We start from the raw sequence: 15,000 nt of genomic DNA on the forward strand, positions 1-15,000 counted from the left end.
ACGCTCTGCACGGCACTCCAAGGGAGGCGCGCGCCCGTGTCCCGCCTACAGCCGGCACACGGGCTCGCCCGCCCGCTCGCTCGCTCGCTCGCCAACGGGCTGTGCCGCTTCAGCTCCTCGCCTTGACGGCACCTGCCTACACCTGGCGGATCGAGGCTGGGGGGGAGGATCGAGGGGGAAGAAGAGGGAGGGCAGGGGATTCACCTGTCCACTTCACCACCACGACGATCGGAGAGCTGCCGGCCGTCAGCAGCTAACGGCGCCTGCCTACGCGCTTTCCTGGAGCCCTTCGCTTTCTTCCCCCGCCCTTCTCTTTGCTTCCCTTCTGCTTTCTCATTCCTTTCTTCATCGATTCCTTGGCTGATCGATCGATCCATCGATTCGTTGATTCGTTCACTCCTTCACTCTTCATTCATTCATTCATTCATTCATTCATTCATTCATTCATTCATTCATTCATTCATTCATTCACAAATACACCTCTTTCCGTTCCCTCCCTTCCCCCCTTCTCCCCGTTGCCACGCCGGTCTTCCCCAGCAGCCAGCCTAGAAGCGGCTCAGAGCTCAAGATCGCCGCGAGGCGGGGAAGCGCCGTGTAGACGGACGGGGCCGCGGGCGGCGGACAGCCGCTGCCCTCGCGAGCCCGCGAGCCCGAGCCGAAGCGCGAGCCCGAAGCCGACTCCGAGCCCGATCCGCCCCGGCCGCGGAGCCGACCGTCGCGGGAGGCGAGGCAGCGCCCGCCCGCCCGCCTTTGCGCCCCGGACGGGGCCCGCCCGGGGAAAAAAACGCTGGAGGCGGGCGCGAGCTCGTCGCTCTGCTCCCTCCCTCCCTCCCGCGCGATCTAGCTGCCCGCCGGCCGGGACACGGGCTCGGCGGGAGCCTGACGACCGGCCGGCTTGAAGCTCCGTGCCCGGAATAATGCGTACCCCCCTCGCCTACGTGTGCCGCCGGCTTCCCGCCGAGCAGAGCGGCCGGCGACGAGCTAGGAGGATTGCCCCTCTCGCCGCCCCCCCCGCCCAACTGCTCGGCGGGGCTGCGGTGCGGCGGGCGGGGGGAAAAGGGGGGGAGAGGAGCCGGCGCCGCGGGGAGGAGGGAGAAGTAGACCTGGTGGCTCCACGAGGAGGGAGGGGGCGGGGGGAGAGAGCGGGGAGGAGGGAGAAGTAGACCTGGTGGCCCCACGAGGAGGGAGGGGGCGGGGAGGACAGCGGGGAGGAGGAGGGAGAAGTAGACCTGGTGGCTCCACGAGGAGGGAGGGGGCGGGGGGGGAGACAGCGGGGAGGAGGAGGGAGAAGTAGACCTGGTGGCTCCACGAGGAGGGAGGGGGCGGGGGGGGAGACAGCGGGGAGGAGGGAGAAGTAGACCTGGTGGCCCCACGAGGAGGGGAGGGGGAAGGGGGAGGGAGACAGCGGGGAGGAGGAGGGAGAAGTAGACCTGGTGGCTCCACGAGGAGGGAGGGGGCGGGGAGGACACAGCGGGGAGGAGGGAGAAGTAGACCTGGTGGCTCCACGAGGAGGGAGGGGGCGGGGGGAGAGAGGCTGCCAGGGTCCAGGCACTTTGCTGGTCATGCACGGAAAGTCCTGGTGGGCAAGGGGACACTCAAAGGTGCGAGGTTAGGGGGTGGTGTCCTGGTTTCAGTTAGCACAGAATTAATTTTCTTCCTAGTAGCTGGTGGAATGCTGTGTTTTGGCTTAGGATGAGAAGAGTGCTGATAACACCCCGATGCTTTAATTGTTGCAGAGCAGTGCTTATACTAAGCCAAGGACATCTCAGCCTTTTGCTCTGTCCTGCCAACGGGCAGGCTGGGGGTGCAGTAAGAGCTGGGAGGGGACAGACCCAGGACAGGTGACCCAAACTAGCCAAAGGGGTATTCCATACCATCTGACGTCATGCTAAACAATATATAGGGGTGGCTAGCTGGGGGGAGGGGGCCGGACTGCTCGGGGTTAGGCTGGGCATCGGTCAGCGGGTGGTGAGCAATTGCATTGTGCATCACTTGTTTGTACATACTATTACTTTCGTATTATCACCATTGTATCATTATTATTATTATTGTTATTATTATTTTGTTATTATTATTTTCCTGTCTTATTAAACTGTCTTTATCTCAACTCACGGGCTTCACTCCCCATTTCTCTCCCCCGTCCCAGAGAGGGAGGGGGGAGGGTGAGCGAACGGCTGCGTGGTGTTTAGCTGCCGGCCGGGTTAAACCACGACAGGTGGGCAGAGAGAAGGGGCTTTTGTTGTGTCCACCTGACAATGATAGCAGGGGGCTATCATTTCATGCCAAAGTAAATGAAGCTTGCCTTCCAGACTTCTTACTCTCATCACTGGCCGCCCTCTAGCAGTGGCCGTGATGGCTAGACCGACGGCCGTGACGGCGGGGTAGACCTGATGGCTCCACGAGGCGGGAGGGGGCGGGGGGGGGGGGGGGGGGAGAGCGGGGAGGAGGAGGGAGAAGTAGACCTGGTGGCTCCACGAGGAGGGAGGGGGCGGGGGGAGACAGCGGGGAGGAGGAGGGAGAAGTAGACCTGGTGGCTCCACGAGGAGGGAGGGGGCGGGGGGAGCGGGGAGGAGGAGGGAGAAGTAGACCTGGTGGCTCCACGAGGAGGGAGGGGGAAGGGGGGGGGGTGGGGGTGGGGAGACAGCGGGGAGGAGGAGGGAGAAGTAGACCTGGTGGCTCCACGAGGAGGGAGGGGGCGGGGGGAGAGAGCGGAGCCCGGCTGCTTCGGGCCGCCGCTCGCTCTGACGTCAGAGGTTCTTCCTCGGCCGCGAGAGGCTCGCCACCTGTGCCACTCAGTGCGGCTGACTGCCTGGCCGCTTTGCTTTAGCTGCTTTGGAAAATAAATGCTGTTATCTTTATGTTTGTTATTAGTTTGTTCCGTTGCCTGTTTTCTGCTGTAGCTTTAGGAATCCTGTCATTCCTTACCGTCTTTCAAAACCTCCCCCCCCCCCCTCCACTCCTCAGCTCCCCTTCCTCCTCCCCCCCCCCCCCCCCCCCCCGCCTCCTCAGGCAAATGGCAGTTGAGCTCAGGTGGCGGCTCCCCAGTCAGCAGGGGTACTGGAATAGACTTGGCTGGGTGGCCGACCCCCACACCCCCACCTGCCAGCTGCGAAGGGACGGTTGGCGGGCTGTGGGGAGGCCGAATGAGGTGACCCAGCGTTCCCGAGTGTGTAAACACATCAACAGAGCAAAAAAGCAAAGCAGAGTAGGAACAGCAAAGCAGAGCAAAGAAAAGGATTCGGTGCCGGGAATACAAACCAAAACCCCCCAAAAATAGGCAGTTCTAAGGAAAGCATGTCGAAGCAGGTGCAGGAAAAGCAAAGCGGGGAAGAGCAACGAAAAGTAAAGCAAGGAAAAGTAAAGCAAAGCAAAACGAACCAAAATCATTGGGAATCGTGTCATGTCACTTATCGTCCTAAAAAACCTCACCCAACCCCATCCCCAGACGAACAGCAGCAGCGGGACCCACCTGGCGGCTCGCCGAACAGCGGGGGATGAGGAATAGACCGTGCTGGGTGGGTGGCCAGGCTTCCTGTCCCCACCCTCCAGCTCCCAGGGGACAGTCGTCGGGCTGCGGGGAGGCCACGGTGTGCGCCTGAGGGTTTATGCCTTCATCAATACACCGATCGACTCATCGCCCAAATCGGTGCGACGGTCTGCAAAAGAAGCCTACCTAGCACGGCAAAGCAGAGCTGAGCAATGCAACGGAAAGCGGAGCGAGACAAAGCATAGCCCTGCCAGGGAAAAGAAAAAGGCAAAAGGAAAAGCAAAGCCAAGAAGGGCCGGGAAAAGCAAAACGAAGCAGGGCAAGAAAAGCCAAAGCAGAAGAGGTCCAGGAAAAGAAAAGTGGTGTCACGAATACAAACTAAAGCAAAACAAAGCGAGGTAGGGCCAGCAAAAGCAAAACAAAGAAGGGTGAGGAAAAAAAAAAAAAAAAAAAAAAAACTAAGCTAAGGATTTCCTGGGGGGTGGGGGAAAGAAAAGCGGTGTCCTGAATACAACGTAAAGCAAAACAAAGCAAGGCAGGGCCAGCAAAAGCAAAACAAAGAAAGGCGAGAAAAACCAAAGCAAAAGAGGTCCAGGAAAAGAAAAGCGGTGTCTTGAATACAACGTAAAGCAAAACAAAGCAAGGCAGGGCCAGCAAAAGCAAAACAAAGAAGGGCGAGAGAAACCAAAGCAAAGGAGGTCCAGGGAAAGAAAAGCGGTGTCACGAATACAAAGTCAAGCAAAACGAAACAAAGCGAGGCCAGAAAAAGCAAAGCATGGTGAGGAACAGAAAAACCAAAGTAAAAGAGGGCCAGGAAAAGCGAAGCAGTGCCACGAATACAAAGCAAAGCAAAGCAACGCAGGGCCAGGGAAAGCAAAGCAAAGCAAAACGGTGCTGCCAAAACAAAATGCGTAGTTAACTTAGCGTCAGTCGAAATCGCTGGGTTATGGGGAGCTGGGCGTTTGAGAAGGCCAGGGTGTGGCAGCGGCCCCCGGTTGCCTCGGGCCGCCTCTCGCTCTGACATCAGAGGCTCCTGCTCGGCCGTGAACGGCTCCCCACCTGTGCCACTCAGTTTGGCTGGCTGCCTGGCTGGTTTGCTTTAGCTGCTTATCATTATATAAATTGTTATTGTCATTATTATTATTATTATTATTATATACTACTAAAAAGCTATTAGAAATAAAAGTATTAAATAGTAATAGAAATAAGTATCATTAAAACGTAATAAAAATAGTAGTAGTAGTAGTAGTAATAATAATAGTATTTTCTCCATCTGTTTCCCCCTTTAGTTTTAGGAATCGAGTAGTTATTTATTGTTGTTCTCAACCCACACCCCTCCCCAGACGAATAGCAACAGAGCCCACCTGGTGGCTCTCCGGACAACGGTGGGCAACAAAATAGACCTGGCCCGGTAGCCAGATCCCTGTCCCTGCCCGCCAGCTCCGAGGGGACAGCTGTCGGGCTGCAGGCCGGCTAACTTTTCTATGTGTTCATAAACAAGTTTCATGAACTTGTTTATGCATTCATAAAGACGGCAAAGCTAAGGAAAGGAGCACGGGGAAAAACAAAGCGGTGCCAGGAAAGGGAAAGCCAAGGAAAGAAAGCAGTTTGAGTCAAAGCAAAGCACAGCAAGGCTAAGAAAGGTACAGAAGAGCAGAGAAGGTAAAGCAAAGCACTGACAGGAACACGAAGCAAAGAAATAAAAAATAAAGCATGACCGCACAAGTAAAAACGTAGCAGGCCCAGGAAAGAAAAAGCAAAGCAAAGCAAAGCAAAGCAAAGCAAAGCAAAGTAGCACAAGGAAAAACACAGCATTTCCAGGAGAGAAAAAGCAAAGCAATCTGAGGTAAGAACAGCAGAGAAAAGGAGGTATGGAAAAGCAAAACTGTGCCAGGAAGAGCAAAGCAAAGCGGAGCAAGGCAATACAAAGAGAAGCAAAGCGAACGTAGCGAGCTGGCGGCCAGCCCTCCTTTGGATTCCAGGTGGCTGTGGGGGGGAGACCGGAGGGCCTCCATTTTGTGTACAGGTGGCAGCCAGACTTGGACAGTGGCTGTACCCTGATCGCCCTCTCCCCAGCCTCCTTCACAGCTCCTGGTGCACCGTGACGGTGGGCAAGAACCATGTCTTGCCTTAGCTAGTTTTATATATCTCTATCTATTTTGTTGTTGATGTTGTTGTTGTTGTTGTGGATTTCTTCCACCGTAGTTGTGGGAATCATGTAGTTACTTACTGTCGTTGAGAACCTCAGACACACAACGAGCAGTGGGGCCCACCTGGCAGCTCGCCGCATGGCTGGGGACAAAGAATGGACCATGTCGGCTGGCCAGGCCTGCTGCCCACACGTGCCAGTTCCGAGTGGACAGTGGCTGGACTGCGGGGAGGCCAAGTTCTGTTTCCGATGGTTTATGCGTTCATAAATTTACCAACCGACTCGGCAGCAAAATCAGTGAGACAGTCTCCAAAGGAAGCCTAGCACAGCACAGGAGAGGAAGGCAATGCGGATGAAAGCTGAGCAAGACAAGGAAAAGCCCTGCTAGGCATAGGGAAAAGCAGTGACCACCAGGGCCTGGAAAAGCAAAGCACGGCCTGTAAAAACACATCAGATAGGTCCAACATGAAAACAAATCATGCAAGGAACATGAAATAAATAAATAAATTAATTAATTAAAAAAAAAAAAATAGAAAAAAAGAATAAAAGATTGAAGGCAAAGCAAAGCAGAGCAAAGCAAAGCTAAACAAAGGAAAACATGACCTGATAAAGCAAACGAAAGCAAGGCCAGGGAAGGCAAAGCAGAGCTAAGGAAAGTAGCAAAAGGAAAAACAAAGCGTAACCAGGAAAGACAAAGCAAACAAAGCAAAGCAAAGCAGTTTGAGGCAAGGCAAAGCACAGCATGGGTAGGAAAGGCAGAGCAGTGCCAGGTCTATAAACCAAAGCTAAACCAAGGAAAGCATGGCCTGATAAAGCAACCGGAAGCATGGCCAGGGAAGGGAAAGCTGAGCAAGTCAAAGCAGAGCAAAGGAAAGTAGCACAAGGAAATGCAAAGTATTTCCAGGAGAGAAAGAGCAAAACACTCTGAGGCAAAGCAGGGGCAAGAACAGCAGAGGAAAGGAGGGATGGGAAAGCAAAACTGTGCCAGGAAGAGCGAAGCAAAGCGGAGCAAGGCAAAACAAAGAGAAGCAAAGCAAACGTAGCGAGCTGGCGGCTAGCCCAGTAAAACCAGTGGGACTGTCTCCAAAAGAATCCTAGCACAGCACAGGACAGCAGAGCAATGCGGATAAAAGCTGAGCAAGGCAGAGTAAAACCCTGCTAAGAAAAAGACCTAGCGGCATAAGGAAAAGCAGTAACAACCAGGGTCTGGAAAAGCAAAGCACGGCCTGTAAAAACACATCAGATAGGTCCAAAATGAAACCAAAAGAATGCAAGGAACATTTAAAGAAAAAAAAAAAAAATAATAATAATTAAAAAAAAAATAGATGCAAAGCATGTCCAGAAAAGGCAAAACATAGCAAGGCAAAGCAGAGCAGAGAGAAGCTAAACAAAGGCAAGCATGGCCCCATAAAGCAAAACAAAGCAAGGTCGGGGAAGGCAAAGCAGAGCTAAGGAAAGTAGCACAATGAAAAATAAACCATAACGAGGGAAGAAAAAGCAAAGCAGTCTGACGCAAATCCAAGCAAAGCCACGGCAAGAACAGCAGAGGAAAGGAGGGATGGGAAAGCAAAACTGTGCCAGGAAGAGCAAAGCAAAGCGGAGCAAGGACAAAACAAAGAGAAGCAAAGCGAACGTAGCGAGCTGGCGGCCAGCCCTCCTTTGGGTTCCAAGTGTCTGTGGGGGGGAGACCGGAGGGCTCCATGTTGTGTACAGGTGGCAGCCAGACTTGGACAGTGGCTGTACCCTGATCGCCCGCTCCTCAGCCTTCTTCACAGCTCCTAGTCCACTGTGACACCCGGCAAGGGCCATGTCTTGCTTTAGCTGGTTTTATATCTATATACATTTTTTTGTTGTTTGTTGTGGATTTCTACCACCGTACTTGTGGGAATCACGTAGTTACTTATTCTCGTTGAAATTCTCACTGAACACTATCACCACACGAGTAGCACTTAGGGGTCCCCTGACGGCTCGCCGCATGGCTGGGGACACAGAATGGACCATGTCGGCTGGCCAGGCCTGCTGCACCCAGCCTCCAGTTCCAAGGGGACAGTCGCTGGACTGCGGGGAGGCCAAGTTCTGTGTCTGATGGTTTATGCGTTCATAAATTTACCAATCGACTCAGCAGCCAAATCATCGAGACAGTCTCCAAAGGAAGCCTAGCACAGCACAGGAGAGGAAGGCAATGCGGATGAAAGCTGAGCAAGACAAGGAAAAGCCCTGCTAGGCATAGGGAAAAGCAGTGACCACCAGCGCCTGGAAAAGCAAAGCACGGCCTGTAAAAACACATCAGATAGGTCCAACATGAAAACAAATCATGCAAGGAACATGAAATAAATAAATAAATAAATAAATAAATAAATTTTAAAAAAAGAAAAACGAATAAAAGATGAAAGGCAAAGCAAAGCAGAGCAAAGCAAAGCTAAACAAAGGAAAACATGGCCTGATAAAGCAAACGAAAGGAAGGCCAGGGAAGGCAAAGCAGAGCTAAGGAAAGTAGCACCAGGTAAAGCAAAGCAGTGCCAGGAAAGAGAAAGAAGTGAAAATAAATAAAAAAAAAAAGAAAAAATGAACAAACAAACAAACAAAAAAAAAAACACCATTAAAATAAACACAACAAAGCGAAAAAGTTGGAGGTAAGGCAAATCAGAGCTGGGTTAAGAGAAGCTAAGCAGAGCAGAGAAGGAAAAGCAAAGCAATGCCAGGAATACAAAGCAAGGCAAAGCAAAGCATGGCCAGGCAAGGCAAAGCAGAACAAAAGAAAGTAGCAAAAGGAACAGCAAAGCAGTGCCAGGAACACAAAGTAAAGCAAAACAAAGGCAAGCATGGCCTGAAAATGGAAAGGAGAGCAGGAGCAGGTGAGGCAAAAGAGAGCAAGGCAAAGGTAAAAAAAGGAAAGCATGGCCCCATAAAGCAAAACAAAGCACGGCCAGGGAAGGCAAAGCTGAGCAAAGGAAAGTAGCACCAGGAAAAGCAAAGCATAACCAGGGAAGACAAAGCAAACAAAGCAAAGCAAAGCAGTTTGAGGCAAGGCAAAGCACAGCAGGGGTAGGAAAAGCAAAGCAGTGCCAGGTCTATAACCCAAAGCTAAACCAAGGAAAGCATGGCCAGGGAAGGGAAAGCCGAGCAAGTCAAAGCAGAGCAAGGGAACGTAGCACAAGGAAAAGCAAAGCATTTTCAGGAAAGAAACAGCAAAACAATCTGAGGCAAAGCAAAGCAAAGCTGGGGCAAGAACAGCAGAGGAAAGGAGGGATGGGAAAGCAAAACTGTGCCAGGAAGAGCAAAGCAAAGCGGAGCAAGGCAATACAAAGAGAAGCAAAGCGAACGTAGCGAGCTGGCGGCCAGCACTCCTTTGGATTCCAAGTGTCTGTGGGGGGGAGACCGGAGGGCCTCCATTTTGTGTACAGGTGGCAGCCAGACTTGGACAGTGGCTGTACCCTGATCGCCCTCTCCCCAGCCTCCTTCACAGCTCCTAGTCCACCGTGACGTTTTATATATCTCTATCTGCTTTGTTGTTGTTGTTGTTGTTGTTGTTGTTGTTGTTGTTGTTGTTGTTGTTGTTGTTGTTGTTGTTGTGGATTTCTTCCACCGTAGTTGTGGGAATCATGTAGTTACTTACTGTCGTTGAGAACCTCAGACACACAACGAGCAGTGGGGCCCACCTGGCAGCTCGCCGCATGGCTGGGGACAAAGAATGGACCATGTCGGCTGGCCAGGCCTGCTGCCCACACGTGCCAGTTCCGAGTGGACAGTGGCTGGGCTGCAGGGAGGCCAAGTTCTGTTTCCGATGGTTTATGCGTTCATAAATTTACCAACCGACTCAGCAGCAAAATCATCGAGACAGTCTCCAAAGGAAGCCTAGCACAGCACAGGAGAGGAAGGCAATGCGGATGAAAGCTGAGCAAGACAAGGAAAAGCCCTGCTAGGCATAGGGAAAAAAAGTGACCACCAGGGCCTGGAAAAGCAAAGCACGGCCTGTAAAAACACAGATAGGTCCAACATGAAAACAAATCATGCAAGGAACATGAAATAAATAAATAAATAAATAAATAAATAAATTAAAAAAAAAAAGGAAAACGAATAAAAGATGAAAGGCAAAGCAAAGCAAAGCAGAGCAAAGCAAAGCTAAACAAAGGAAAACATGGCCTGATAAAGCAAACGAAAGCAAGGCCAGGGAAGGCAAAGCAGAGCTAAGGAAAGTAGCAAAAGGGAAAGCAAAGCGTAAGCAGGAAAGACAAAGCAAACAAATGAAAACAAAGCAGTTTTAGGCAAGGCAAAGCACAGCATGGGTAGGAAAGGCAGAGCAGTGCCAGGTCTATAAACCAAAGCTAAACCAAGGAAAGCATGGCCTGATAAAGCAAGTGGAAGCATGGCCAGGGAAGGGAAAGCTGAGCAAGTCAAAGCAGAGCAAAGGAAAGTAGCACAAGGAAATGCAAAGTATTTCCAGGAGAGAAAGAGCAAAACACTCTGAGGCAAAGCAGGGGCAAGAACAGCAGAGGAAAGGAGGGATGGGAAAGCAAAACTGTGCCAGGAAGAGCAAAGCAAAGCAAAGCAAGGCAGAACAAAGAGAAGCAAAGCGAACGTAGCGAGCTGGCGGACAGCACTCCTTTGGGTTCCAAGTGTCTGTGGGGGGCAGACCGGAGGGCTCCATGTTGTGTACAGGTGGCAGCCAGACTTGGACAGTGGCTGTACCCTGATCGCCCGCTCCTCAGCCTTCTTCACAGCTCCTAGTCCACCGTGACACCCGGCAAGAGCCATGTCTTGCTTTAGCTGGTTTTATATCTATATACATTTTTTTGTTGTTTGTTGTAGATTTCTACCACCGTACTTGTGGGAATCACGTAGTTACATATTCTCGTTGAAATTCTCACTGAACACTATCACCACACGAGTAGCACTTAGGGGTCCCCTGACGGCTCGCCGCATGGCTGGGGACACAGAATGGACCATGTCGGCTGGCCAGGCCTGCTGCACCCAGCCTCCAGTTCCAAGGGGACAGTCGCTGGACTGCGGGGAGGCCAAGTTCTGTGTCTGACGGTTTATGCGTTCATAAATTTACCAATCGACTCAGCAGCAAAATCAGCGAGACAGTCCCCAAAGGAAGCCTAGCACAGCACAGGAGAGCAGAGCAATGCGGATGAAAGCTGAGCAAGACAAAGCAGAGCCCTGCTAGGGAAAAGACCTAGCGGCATAGGTGTAGTGGGTTTACATGGCAAGGTTTTGGTAGCAGGGGGCCATAGGGGTGGTTTCTGTGAGAAAGATCTAGAAGCCGCCCCATATTTGGGAAGGGCCCCATTGTTTTCCAGATCTGAGCCAATAAGCGATGTTGTTTTGCGCCTCTGTGAGAGCATATTTAAGACAGGGAAAAATTGCTGCGCCACAGCAGCCGGGAGAGTCAAGGGAGTGAGAAACAGCCTTGCAGGTGCCAAGGTCAGTGTAGAAGGAGGGGGAGAGGTGCTCCAGGCGCCGGAGCAGAAGTCCCCTGCGGCCTGTGGTGAGGACCGTGGTGAAGCAGGATGTCCCTCTGCAGCCCATGGAGTACCACGGTGGAGCAGGGTTCCAACGCTGCAGCCCGTGGAGGAGACCACGGTGGAGCAGGTGGCCCTGCACCGATGGAGGCTGCCGCCTGTGGAAGACCCCTGCCGGAGCAGATTCCGGGCCGGACCTGTAGCCCGTGGAGAGGAGACCACGCAGGAGCAGGTGATCTGGCAGGAGCTGCTGCCCGTAGGGGAGCCGGGTTGGAGCAGTTTTCTCCTGAGGGATGGACCCCGTGGTACGGACCCATATCTGGAGCAGTTCTGGAAGAGCTGCTGCCTGTGGGAAGCCCACGCCGGATCAGTTCGTCAAGGACTGCATCCCGTGGGTGGGACCCCACAGCACAGGGGACGAGAGTGACCAAGAAGGAGCGGCAGAGAAGAAGTGCTGTAGACTGACCATAACCCCCATTCCCCCGTTCCCCTGCGCCGCTCGGGGGGAGGAGGTGGAAGAGGGTGGATGGGGGGGGAGGTGCTTTTGGTTTCTTTCCTTTGTTTCTCACTTCTCTAGCTTGTTAGTAATGAGCAATAAATCTTACTATCTGTCTTCTTATGCTGAGTCTGTTTTGCCCGTTACACTAATTATTGCGTGATTTTCTCGTCCTTATCCCAATCCTTGAGCCCCTTTCACAGATTTTCTCCCCATTCCTCTTTGAGGAGGGGGAGTGAGAGAGCGGCTGTGGTGGAGCTCGGCTGCCCACTCGAGCGGAACCACGACAATAGGGAAAAGCAATGACATCCAGCGCCTGGAAAAGCAAAGCACGGCCAGAGAAAACACAAGAAAAAGACATAAAAGGAAAACAGAAAGCATGGAATTGAACATCAAATAAAAATAAAAAAAAAATGAAAAGCATGACCAGGAAAGGCATAGCAAAGCAGAACAAAGTAGAGGAAAGGAAAGCTAAACAAAGGAAAGCATGGACCTATAAAAAAAAAAAAAAAAAAAAAAAAAAGCAAGGCCAGGGAGGGCAAAGCTCAGCAAAGGAAAGTAGCACCAGGAAAAGCAAAGCAGTCCCAGGAAAGAGAAAGAAGTGAAAATAAATAAATAAATAAATAAATAACGAACAAAAACAAACAAACAAACAAAACAAAAAAAAACAGCAATAAAAACCACAACAAAGTGAAAAAGTTGGAGGTAAGGCAAATCAGAGCTGGGTTAAGAGAAGCTAAGCAGAGCAGAGAAGGAAAAGCAAAGCAATGCCAGGAATACAAAGCAAGGCAAAGCAAAGCATGGCCAGGCAAGGCAAAGCAGAACAAAAGAAAGTAGCAAAAGGAACAGCAAAGCAGTGCCAGGAACACAAAGTAAAGCAAAACAAAGGCAAGCATGGCCTGAAAATAGAAGTGAGAGCAGGAGCAGGTGAGGCAAAAGAGAGCAAGGCAAAGGTAAAAAAAGGAAAGCATGGCCCCATAAAGCAAAACAAAGCACGGCCAGGGAAGGCAAAGCTGAGCAAGTCAAAGCAGAGCAAAGGAATGTAGCACAAGGAAAAGCAAAACATTTTCAGGAAAGAAAAAGCAAAGCAATCTGAGGCAAAGCCGGGGCAAGAACAGCAGAGGAAAGGAGGTATGGGAAAGCAAAACTGTGCCAGGAAGAGCAAAGCAAAGCAGAGCAAGGCAATACAAAGAGAAGCAAAGCGAACGTAGCGAGCTGGCGGCCAGCCCTCCTTTGGATTCCAGGTGGCTGTGGGGGGGAGACCGGAGGGCCTCCATTTTGTGTACAGGTGGCAGCCAGACTTGGACAGTGGCTGTACCCTGATCGCCCTCTCCCCAGCCTCCTTCACAGCTCCTAGTCCACCGTGACGTTTTATATATCTCTATCTGCTCTGTTGTTGTTGTTGTTGTTGTTGTTGTTGTTGTTGTTGTTGTGGATTTCTTCCACCGTAGTTGTGGGAATCATGTAGTTACTTACTGTCGTCGAGAACCTCAGACACACAACGAGCAGTGGGGCCCACCTGGCAGCTCGCCGCATGGCTGGGGACAAAGAATGGACCATGTCGGCTGGCCAGGCCTGCTGCCCACACGTGCCAGTTCCGAGTGGACAGTCACTGGACTGCGGGGAGGCCAAGTTCTGTTTCCGATGGTTTATGTGTTCATAAATTTACCAATCGACTCAGCAGCAAAATCAGTGAGACAGTCTCCAAAGGAAGCCTAGCACAGCACAGGAGAGGAAGGCAATGCGGATGAAAGCTGAGCAAGACAAGGAAAAGCCCTGCTAGGCATAGGGAAAAACAGTGACCACCAGTGCCTGGAAAAGCAAAGCACGGCCTGTAAAAACACATCAGATAGGTCCAAAACGAAAACAAATCATGCAAGGAACATGAAATAAATAAATAAATAATTTATTTATTTAAGTAATTAATTAAAAAAAAAGAAAAACGAATAAAAGATGAAAGGCAAAGCAAAGCAGAGCAAAGCAAAGCTAAACAAAGGAAAACATGGCCTGATAAAGCAAACGAAAGCAAGGCCAGGGAAGGCAAAGCAGAGCTAAGGAAAGTAGCACCAGGTAAAGCAAAGCAGTGCCAGGAAAGAGAAAGAAGTGAAAATAAATAAAAAAAAAAAGAAAAAATGAACAAACAAACAAACAAACAAAAAAACACCTTTAAAATAAACACAACAAAGCGAAAAAGTTGGAGGTGAGGCAAATCAGAGCTGGGTTAAGAGAAGCTAAGCAGAGCAGAGAAGGAAAAGCAAAGCAATGCCAGGAATACAAAGCAAGGCAAAGGAAAGCATGGCCAGGCAAGGCAAAGCAGAACAAAAGAAAGTAGCAAAAGGAACAGCAAAGCAGTGCCAGGAATACAAAGTAAAGCAAAACAAAGGCAAGCATGGCCTGAAAATGGAAAGGAGAGCAGGAGCAGGTGAGGCAAAAGAGAGCAAGGCAAAGGTAAAAAAAGGAAAGCATGGCCCCATAAAGCAAAACACAGCACGGCCAGGGAAGGCAAAGCTGAGCAAAGGAAAGTAGCACCAGGAAAAGCAAAGCATAACCAGGAAAGAGAAAGAAGTGGAAATAAATAAATAAATAAAAAATGAACAAAAAACAAAAACAAAAACAAAAACAAAAAACAAACAAACAAAGAAAAAAAAAAAAAAACAGAAATATAAACCACAACAAAGCGAAAAATTTCGAGGTAAGGCAAATCAGAGCTGGGTTAAGAGAAGCTAAGCAGAGCAGAGAAGGAAAAGCAAAGCAATGCCAGAAATATAAAGCAAAGGAAAGCAAAACAAAGGTAAGCATGGCCTGAAAATAGAAGTGAGAGCAGGAGCAGGTGAGGCAAAAGAGAGCAAGGCAAAGGTAAAAAAAGGAAAGCATGGCCCCATAAAGCAAAACAAAGCACGGCCAGGGAAGGCAAAGCTGAGCAAAGGAAAGTAGCACCAGGAAAAGCAAAGCATAACCAGGGAAGACAAAGCAAACAAAGCAAAGCAAAGCAGTTTGAGGCAAGGCAAAGCACAGCAGGGGTAGGAAAAGCAAAGCAGTGCCAGGTCTATAACCCAAAGCTAAACCAAGGAAAGCATGGCCAGGGAAGGGAAAGCCGAGCAAGTCAAAGCAGAGCAAGGGAACGTAGCACAAGGAAAAGCAAAGCATTTTCAGGAAAGAAAAAGCAAAGCAATCTGAGGCAAAGCCTGGGCAAGAACAGCAGAGGAAAGGAGGTATGGGAAAGCAAAACTGTGCCAGGAAGAGCAAAGCAAAGCGGAGCAAGGCAAAACAAAGGGAAGCAAAGCGAACGTAGCGAGCTGGCGGCCAGCCCTCCTTTGGGTTCCAAGTGTCTGTGGGGGGGAGACCGGAGGGCCCTCATGTTGTGTGCAGGTGGCAGCCAGACTTGGACAGTGGCTGTACCCTG

Source organism: Anas platyrhynchos, chromosome 36 (assembly GCF_047663525.1).
Source record: "Anas platyrhynchos isolate ZD024472 breed Pekin duck chromosome 36, IASCAAS_PekinDuck_T2T, whole genome shotgun sequence".
NCBI classification, from domain to species: domain Eukaryota; kingdom Metazoa; phylum Chordata; class Aves; order Anseriformes; family Anatidae; genus Anas; species Anas platyrhynchos.